This window comes from Sander lucioperca, chromosome 21, assembly GCF_008315115.2.
Source record: "Sander lucioperca isolate FBNREF2018 chromosome 21, SLUC_FBN_1.2, whole genome shotgun sequence".
NCBI lineage: Eukaryota > Metazoa > Chordata > Actinopteri > Perciformes > Percidae > Sander > Sander lucioperca.
This window is the reverse complement of record NC_050193.1, coordinates 5,749,462-5,759,881: the sequence shown is the minus strand read 5'-3', so window position 1 is coordinate 5,759,881 and position 10,420 is coordinate 5,749,462. Positions and strand designations below refer to the sequence as shown.

Below are 10,420 nucleotides of genomic sequence, written 5' to 3'. Positions count from 1 at the left end.
GATACATAGCTCACATTTACTTTCTCGAGTGATAGATGATTGATGGGGATGATTATTTTCTCCACTCATGTATTCCCAATCAGTGAAATGTTTTTCAATCGACAGGTGTTCAATCAGAGCAAACAAAGAATCCCCCTCCTCTCGTGGTTGCAGCTCACAAGCTTTTATAAAATGTCTGCCCACCATTCTCAGTACATGGAGATTAGTATGGGGCCTGGAGGGTAAGTATCAGGAATTGTCAGTCAGTATTACGGCCACTTTATGTGCTCTACGACCCATGTGGGGCCACACGGTGCATAACAAAGCGTCCCTGTGTACTTCACTCACATCTCAGCTTCTGGATTCCTCTCTGTGGGAGTCGGCAGCACTCCCTACTCTGAGCAGGAAGGATGCCAGTGATGGTGAGGATACACTGGTTGAAAAAACAACAACATAACACATAAATTCATCATGCACACTGCAAGTCACACACACTTGCAATCAGAAGTGTGAAGCGAGTGCAAATGAGTAGCTTGTGTGTGGCTGGTGCGCAGTCAGATTGCTGCTATCTGATTCCTACAGCAGAGCCTTCTGATTGTTCCTCCAGGCCAGTTTTTGTGACACATAAATATTCATTTTCCCTCAGATTAGCGTTGTTTTCACCGTATCTGCAACTGACAGATATTTATTCTAAACCAAGGATCAGTCCACTCTCTGTTTCTTTGTGTTCATAAAGTATAAGTGCTTTTGTGTGTATTCAGGTGTCCAAAATCCAAAACCATCTCTCCATTAATAACATATCAGTAAATTCTGTAATTGAGCTACATTGATAGACAGTGTCTTTGGTTTCTGAGTGGTTTGGTGGTTCAAACTCCCAGTCAACTTGAGCCATTTTCATTCACACCAACTGGAGCGAGAGTTTGGTGCACAGACTGTGGAGTGGATTTACAAATCCTGCAGCCTGTCCCATTTTCTCAACATGTTGAATAGTGATGATAAAACTGTCAGGGAGGTTGCCAGAGGCTCTTTGTTCCTGGACATGAGGCAACTCGAGGTTCTGGCACAACAGAACCAGCCAGGTTTCCTTAGCCTCCAAACAAAATCCAAAGCAATGGCAGAAAGGACACAGACTCTGCTGGCTGTGTGGGGGTTCAGTCAGACTGACCTGACCTCAGTGACATCTACAGAGCAACTAAAGTTCTTCCCTAGACTTGAATGAGGTCTGACCCTGACTTGAAACCCTTTTCTGAAGATACTATAACTGACTTACTGACCCCAGTCAATGTCATTGTTACATTAGAAGATGCTGTCTACCACCAGCGAGTGCACAGAGGTTACTAATGCTTGAAATAAGCAAAAAACATCACTCAAACGCCAGGGGGAAAACACATATGAGAGACAAGTTAAATGAATTACATGTTACATTTACGTTCTCAAATTTGACTACATGCCAACACATCCTTATACCTGTGTGGCCAATATCAGATACAGTCAGTGTCACTTTCCTCTTACACAGTACACTGAAATAACTCTCACACACCAACCTGCAATCACTTTCAACCAGTTTCATGGGCAATTGATTTTCAGAATTAATTCTCTCACTTTCTGTTGTTGAAATAAATATACACGCTGCTGTAATTGTTAATGAGAGCTGCAGAAAATTGAGAAGGGGCGTTCTTCTGACAATAATACAACAATAGGAAGGGTACCTTTGCTGTCCCTCTGCAGCAACAAATTAGGATTTTTAACTGCAGGTTTTAAAAAGAAGTAGCATTTTTTAGCAAGATGTTGCTAAAATAGAGACAAAGCAGCCAGTCCATGAGCGCTGTGTATTAGAGCAGTTATAAAGATTTTTCAATTTCATTTTACACAAACTTATCAGTATTAAGTAGGGTATTATCACCCAGATCTTTAGTCGGTCAGGAACACCTGTGTATATTGCTGAATTGCCTGAGCAAAGATGTCTGTTCATAGTGTATGTAAGAGGATCTTAAAAACACAAAATGTTCCAAAAGTTTGACCTAATTACAAATGCATTAAGTTCCGGTCGCAGACCCGTATGCTTATACATACAAGTAAATCTATCACCTTTACTGCCTTGGAGTAATAACTGTTCCTGCCACATTTGCCAAACGTCCATCCACTGATTGAATCCACACTGGACTGTCTGGGACTGAATGCTACTGTACAGGAAATGGCTTGGAAATGTACTGTACTATCAGGGAGTGGATTATCTAGTTGCATCTTCCTTTGCATTGATATTACAATCACACACTTAATGATGTTGTTTGACATGTTTTAGGAAAGCCTGAAGCATAAATATTCCTTGAACACAAAAGATCAATTGTCTCCAATGATCAAAAACTGCGCTGATTACCTTTGAAGTACACGGCTGCTCTGCTGAGGGCTCCTGATTTCAAACATTGCTGATTCAGTGGCATTTCATAACCCCTGCAGTGAATAATCACACTCTGATCTATTTTGAATAATGCAAAGAATCACAAGGATCTTTCAAACGTCACACTTTTAATTCTTGAATGCAATAGTAATGTTTTGATGCCAGTGATAGAATATATATATATATATATGGACAGCTTTTAAGATTCTTCCACATTTTTGTTACAAATTTAATCATTCCATGGACAAGTTTCAGTTTATCCCCTGCAGTCTAACTTCTCTAGTAAAAAGTGAATGTGGAATGGATTAGTGAATGTGCATAATATAAATTCCTACTTGCTTAATGTATAACATGGTAATGGGCCTGGTTAAAAGCTTGTTGCATACTGCCTTGTTTAGAAATTACATTATTATTGTCCTTTCATTTCGGATGCCAGCTAAAAACCATCAGCATGATTAGACACTGTAGCACTTTAGATAACTATATGCAATATACCTTTAATTTGACAGGGCAGCTAGGTGAGAAAGGGGAGGAAGACATGCAGGAAATGCAGGTATTTTTTTTCTTTTACTTTATGGAACAAACAGAACTAAGGAAGTGAAGTAACATAACGTAACAAATGTACTGATTTTTACTGAAACCACAATGTTTTTCTAAATGGGGCAAATAGCGGTTGCAGGTGATGCACAATTCATGGTGCTATCAGCAATCTATTCTTTGTAAATGTACCATGAGTCTGTTAAATTGTGGCTCCTGTCGTCTTAACATGGTCCCTATCTTTGGATGCTCATCAGGCCCTCCATGCAGCAATATGTGTGACCTTTACATGATGAACCATGTGGGGCCACAGTTCTGACATGTCGTTTTGTCTTGGGAGTCTTTGGCAAAGAGGCTCAACTCTCCTCAGTGCAAGGATGCATGGCAGAGTTCTGTTTTTTTTAAAGGCCACTATCCATTTTCGGAACATTTAACAAGCAGCTAGGACACACTGTATTTGCTTGGCCCCATAAATCTGTTCACCCACATCATCCCCCTTTATTAGCTCTAATGTAGTCTTGGCTTGAAAAAAAGAGAGCACTATTAACTTCACCTTCACGTATGTTTCTTAATTGCTTGTAATGTTGGTGATGTAAAGAACTCAGCCTTATTTTGCTGTTGCACTTTACACTGGGGGCTGTGGCTAGGAGAATTAGATACATGTCTAAAATACAAATAGAATTATGAAAGTGAAAGAAAAAAAATTATAATAGTTTCTCTTTCTAAGCGGCCATGGGCATCTGGTTATGTTCGCACGCGTTAGCACCCAGGAGGCTGAAACCAGGCAAGTTTTAAACGTGCTTTTAGCCTCTTAACATGTTCAAAATGTCATTTCACATGCCTACCCATGTGAAGTGATTCATTTCAAGTGAACACAGTGAATCTGAATGCAGTAGATGTGAAAGAAATGCATAAAAGTTGTGCTAATTCAGCTCTGTTTAGTTCCAGTGTTGAGACGGCAAGACGAGTGCTTAGGGACCGTTTACAAAGTACAACACCGAAAAGAGATACTAAACTATTTATTAATTTAATGATTAAATAAGGTAGGGTCTCCAAACGTACCTCAATTATAACATGTCTCCTGCTAGTTGTATTACAGCACTTTCTTTTAAAAAATAAGCATATGCCTTTTTAAAAATATTTTTGTATCTCTTTTCGTTGTTGTAGTTTGTAGACGGCCCCTAAGCACTCATCTTGCCGTCTCAACACGGGAACTAAACAGAGCTGAATTAGCACAACTTTTATGCATTTCTTTTATGGAGCTAGAACAGTGACAGTAACCTGTGGTATTGAAAATAAAAATTGACATTGAAACACCAAAATATTGGCACTGAAAAATGTTGAACTGAAATAAAAAACACAAACAATAAAAATTAATAATCTCACAATCCTATTATTTTATTTCACTTTGACATTTGTTTGCATTATGATAGGTTTTTCAATGTCAATCTACATTTTTTCTTGACACTTTTTTCAGTGACAGTTTTTTTTACGCTGTCAGGATTTTTACAATGTCAGTTTCAACTTTCTGTCACTGTTTTGGCGTAGGGAGGAGGGGCCAGAGGGAAGGGACAAAGAGGGCATGGTTTACAGGTAATTTGCATATAATTTGCATACTGTGAGAGACTGCACCTCCACAGGCATCCTCACAGATTACCCATATCTGCAATGGCTTCCACAAGTTTACCTGGAACCTCCAAATCTCAAGTAAGTCTGTTTATCTTTGCCATTTCTTTTCACATAGAAGCAGGCTGGTTTAGTGTTAACTTTTAATGTAGGCCTTAGCTGTGCTGTTTTGGCAGCGGTTAGCTGAACAAGTGCTAACGCTAGCTAATACCACATCAGCTAGCCCACTTGGGGGTTTAAAGTGATATTATTAGTGCACTGATGTGTCAGTCTTTAAGAGGGTCGCCTGCTAGATCCCTCCAACAGTCTGCATTTATATTGTACCCACTATATATTTATACCACACCTCCAGAGGGACCTTGACACTTTCCAAGACTTCTCCAGGACCCTGTGCAGCTTCAAAATGTTCAATTAAACCTTTTTTTTTTAAAATTTTGTTTTGGATATTTATTATGGCCATATGTGCTCCTGGCTTCACGCGGCCGACAACAATACAACGAGCGCCCGCTGGTCTGGTTGATGTCTTCCAGAAGACCGTTCAAGCCTTCGCCGCAAAAAATTGGATTTTATTTCCCCCTCAAAAATAGATAATTTAGCACTGTAGTGGTTATGACTATATTAGTGACTATGCTACATGGAAACGGACCAAATTATGTTTGGGTCCTGTACAGTAAAATAGTGTTTTAGACGGCTAGCTGTAGTCTCGCTAAGTCCCGTGGGAATTCAGTTGTAGCAGGAAAAAGGTAAATAGTAGTGTGCAGGTTGGAGGAGCGTAGTGTGTGAAGAGTGAAGATTGGAGTTGTTCACAAGGGAAGAAGTTTGGAGTAACGTAACTGGAGAATATAGAAGATACTGAACACATGGAAGAGGCGTTTGAGTTTGATGGTCGTCCTTATTTAGTCGAACCCGAGTATACAGACGAAGAACTAGCCTCACAACAGTTGGAAAGAAGGAGACAGACAGAGGGGCAACTGGCAGATGAAGCATCTGCTTCAAGGACATGGATTTCGGGCAACTGGTGGTGTTTGTGTGGGTGTTGTGACCCAATGCCTACTGAGGAAGAAAGCCTGTGCTGTAAAGAGTGGGATCTCATACAGCCAGGTAACGAAAACTGTGTCACCTGTACAGAGCAATTTGCTATTTACCTTTTTCCTGCTACAACTGAATTCCCACGGGACTTAGCGAGACTACAGCTATCCGTCTAAAACACTATTTTATTATACAGGACCCAAACATAATTTGGTCCGTTTCCATGTAGCATAGTCACTAATATGGTCATAACCACTACAGTGCTCAATTACCTATTTTTGAGGGGGAAATAAAATCCAATTTTTCACGGCGAAGGCTTGAACGGTCTTCTGGAAGACATCCACCAGACCAGCGGGTGCTCGTTGTATTGTTGTCGGCCGCGTGAAGCCAGGAGGGCGGGGAGGAAGCAGAGACAGGGATGCCAGCCGGGCATGCTAGCCCGGCTAAGGAAACCACAACGATCGACACGGACAAGACTCCTACTCACCAACGCCATATGGATTGCACTCTAAATGGATATTTATGTTACAAATACACACGGGACTGCAGCGTGATGATTATTACCGGAGCCTGGCTGAACACACTCACTCATCCCAGACGGCAGCTAGCAGCTAACAGGGTATGTGAATTTCAACAATGGCTAAGTTGCTAAACTGATCTTGTTGTCATGTAAGCGCCCTGTTCATGTTGCACAGACATTTTAATAGCATTTTGAGTCTGTTAAGAGGCACAAAGGCACTCTTTAGCTTATGCCCCCATAACTGCAGTTTTAGCTAACGGGAGCTCTGGGCATTAGCTACAGAAGCTCCATGTTGCTAGCACCAATTCGGCTCGTGGTTTTTGCTATAGACAGTACTCAAAAAAGTATAGCGATCAAGATTAACGTAAAAATTGCCCGGAGTTCTCCTTTAATACATCCATGACGGAGCTAATGAGAGATGCAAGCGAGTCAAGCCTTGTGCACCAGCAATAACACTGGCCTTAGGACTCCTAAAGGACAGGAATTATTGTTATAAATACTAGATTATAGAAGATAGATTGACATCCCCAGCAGGAGACTTAGCTACAATTAGCCACAAGTTAGCTGACGTGAGCTAACCATGGATGTAGAGAACAGTTCTAACCTCTGCCAAAACAGCACAGCTTAGGCCTACATTAAAAGTTAACACTAAACCAGCCTGCTTCTACGTGAAAAAAATGGCAAAGATAAACAGACTTACTTAGATTTGGAGGTTCCAGGTGAACTTGTGGAAGCCATTGCAGATATGTGGTTATAACACATGCATCTGTGAAGATTCCTGTGGAGCCACGGTCTCTACCAGTAGCCTATGCAAATTACCTAAACCACGCCCTCTTTGTCCCTTCCCTCTGGCCCCTCCTCCCTACGCCAAAACAGTGACAGAAAGTTGAAACTGAAAACCAGTGACATTGTAAAAATCCTGACAGCGTAAAAAAAAAACTGTCACTGAAAAAAGTCAGACATCAAGAAAAAATGTAGATTGACATTGAAAAACCTATCATAATGCAAACAAATGTCAAAGTGAAATAAAATAATAGGATTGTGAGATTATTACTTTTTGATGTTTGTGTTTTAGATTTCAGTTCAACATTTTTCAGTGCCAATATTTGTTGTTTCAGTGCCAATTTTTATTTTCAATACCACAGGTTGCTGTCACTGTTCTAGCTCCATATTCTTTCACATCTACTGCAGTCAGATTCACCGTTCGGAAGGAATCACTTCACATGGGTAGGCACTTGTAATGACATATCAAACTTGTTAAGAGGCTTAAAGCACGTTTAAAACTTGCCCTGTTTCAGTCTACTGGGTGCTAACGCTAGCAGGAGGATAACATGGTGTAGGCAACACTGATTGTTTTTGTTTTTCTCGCTACTGACAGCACTCCAAATTTACAAACAACAGAGCTACGTGTTGAAATTGACCGGAATTCTCCTTTAAGCAAAACTTTGATTAGGTTAGATGACAACAATCTTTTAACGTTTAATTATTTTCCAAAATATCAGCACATGCAAATAAGGTATGGTCAAAGGTATAGTTCGAGATATTATGTCAATTATGTTTCGTGGGAAACATTTTTTTGTCTGAGTTTGTTTTTGACGTATCACAAATAAGTTTCTTCAAGGGCAGACTGGCCATCTGGCATACCGGGCACTTTCCCGGTGGGCCGACGTGCTTTTTGGGCCGACCGCCGACACTTCTTATTTTTTATTTTTTTTTTGGTCCGGCCCATAAAAGTGGTAGGCCTAGATCAGCGGCTGATTGTTTTTTCATTTGACACTGGGCTGGCCCAAAACACTTATACGTTAAACGTTGAGGTAGTAGTTAGTTAAAATCCACACAAGCACAACTCCCCTTAAAACACTTCACCCCTTGATAAAACTAAGCCATAAACAAGTGGTGGACAAACTGTTGATGATAATACTACAACAATAAAAAAGTAGGCATGCTACACTGTATGATTGCATTAGTTCGGCTAAGTGTGCGGGTATCTGAGTCTTGACTGATGATGTTCTCACCGTTTTATTATTATAAGGCTATATTAGCCTAGCTTTCATTCAACAAAGTAGCCTACATCTTAATAATAAGCAAAACACCACCTTAGGTTCATCAAACCTTGTGCTTGTGCATTTGTGTCCTTAACCGTAGCCTAGATAAACGTTGCCCATAATGCAAACTTACAAAAATACAAACAAGAATGGCAGCTTTTCAATCTGCATTGGCAGACAAAAACTCATGATAGACCTCTTCAAATTAAAGCACAGGACCTCGTCAGTCGTGAAATTATAAAATATATATATATATATATAGCTTGTTTTATGATTCATGAGGAGTATAGTTTTATTGTATTAATAAATGACACTTTTTTGTGACACTCCTCACTGATTCTTGCTTACTCATTACATGACGTTAGTAGTTTTAAGGAGAAGGAGTTGGTATACATATTCAGGGTAGCGCAAGGATGGGTGGTATTTGTGATCTTATGTGGTGGGCCGGTCTGGGCCAAAATGCCAGGGCCGATGAGTGAAACAAACACAGGACTTTCAGAAATCTATTATCAGCCTTTCTGACAAGAGTAGAATTTTCGAGCATCCCAAGCATCTCAAAAATCGGTTCAAAGAGGTCCTAAAACCCATCGGTGCTTAGGCCCTAAAAATTTCATTTGTACTTTAATGACTTAAAACTCCCATGTAGACCTCGAATCTTGGAGTGCCATCAGAACATTCTTCTGTTCTGATTCTTGCAGAACACAAGTCATTTATTTTGAGTGAGAGAAAAACACATTCGGAAACCTTCAGTTTCTGCTCCTTGAAGAAGTTTGGAAGCGTTGGAGTGTCTAAAAGAAAAAGACATTCACTTAAAAGTCGATGATCTCAGTCTGTGTCAAAGCACCAGCACAACTTTGAGAAACAGGAAAAAAAATCAGCAGCAAACAGAGTTGCACATACTTGTTCTTGACACTTCTGTGGTAAGTCATCACTTGACACATACAGATAACAGAGAGTGGAAATTATACAAAATCCACACAAGTGCAACAGTAACGAAAATAAATCTCTTTCTCAAGTCTCAGGACAGAAATACAGTGCAAAACTGCAACAGGTCTACTCAAGGATGTTTTTTTTGTTACTTCCTGTACAATATTTATTTACTATGGCGTTCAGAAAGGTCTGTAACAACACATTTCACACAACATTCAAAATGAAAATGTCCAAAATGAACGATCACAGTTTTTCTCAGAATCATTTCATCCCCTCCTCTGAAGAAAATGTACCAGTGTCCGAACATACATATGGCCCTTCATATATTACCTTGTTTTCTATTAACTGAACTCTTCATCTCAGATTAATCCTTGTGTTCTGGCAAACTTAAGTCCGATTAAAGAAGAATTAATGGAGAGGGAATTAATAAATTGGAGTCAGATTTGACAGGCTTTAGGGCCTTATTTTAGACATAATTCCTTACAGTTTCCAGTGTATAAATCAAGGTTGCTAAACTAAATGTGTTCAGACAGAATATTGTTGATAGACTAGTTTTAATAATTCAGTAGTCCAACAACTTTGATGCTGTAAAACACAAAGGCTGACAATTCCAGTGTAGCTCACTGTAAGTCCCAGTTATGTCGGCAAACATTAATAATCCTCTTAAATTTTGAAACTGTGTAGTGCAACTCGTCATGCATTTCAGATTGATTCTTTTGTTGCCTTCATATAGCTTTAGAGCGTCTCTGCCAACCACAAGCCGTTAAGCTTTGCCCATTTTACAGGCCGACAGAACAGACGAGCCTTGTTACGATTTTTACCTTTTTCCTTAGATTACGATGCTGCGTCTGAAGTCATTCAGATGTAAATTACTGTGCTCTCACAAGACGAGAACAGTTAAACTCTGGGGTAAATGTTCAGTGAGTGATTTTCTAAAATTTACCAAGAAGATAAGGCTGGCAGAGTGATGTTTTAAAGGTGCATTAACACAACATGTTCAGGTGTTGTCTCTCTAAGCACAGCATGTGTCTATGATGACAGATATCCCATCTTGTCTTTGGGGTGGTATACCAATGTCTTAGTTGTCAGGAAGGAACTTTATATAATTTCCTGGCAACTAAGACATTTGATATTGCGTGAAATGTCTCCTATAAAATCAATACTTGTGTTGTGACCAGAGATGTTACACATTGGAACTGTTATAATACTGTTTTTGGTTCTGTTTGTTTTTTTTTGTTTTTTTGTGTGTGTTTGTGTTTTTCTCTCCTTTGCTAAAACTGTAATATAAGTATGTGTTTGTGTACATGTATTATTCTTTTGTATTTTCTTGTTTTATTTTTTAACTGACTTATGAGT

At 39.6% G+C, this 10,420-nt stretch overlaps 1 long non-coding RNA gene across 1 annotated transcript in view; it reads left to right on the top strand.

The window, feature by feature from the left end:
* Positions 1–4,468: 4,468 nt before the first annotated feature.
* Positions 4,469–10,420, top strand: part of LOC116059704 — a 21,117-nt gene continuing 15,165 nt past the window's right edge. The window contains exon 1 of the long non-coding RNA XR_004107356.2: positions 4,469–4,621. This is a non-coding gene — a long non-coding RNA (uncharacterized LOC116059704). The remainder of the gene's footprint in view (positions 4,622–10,420) is intronic.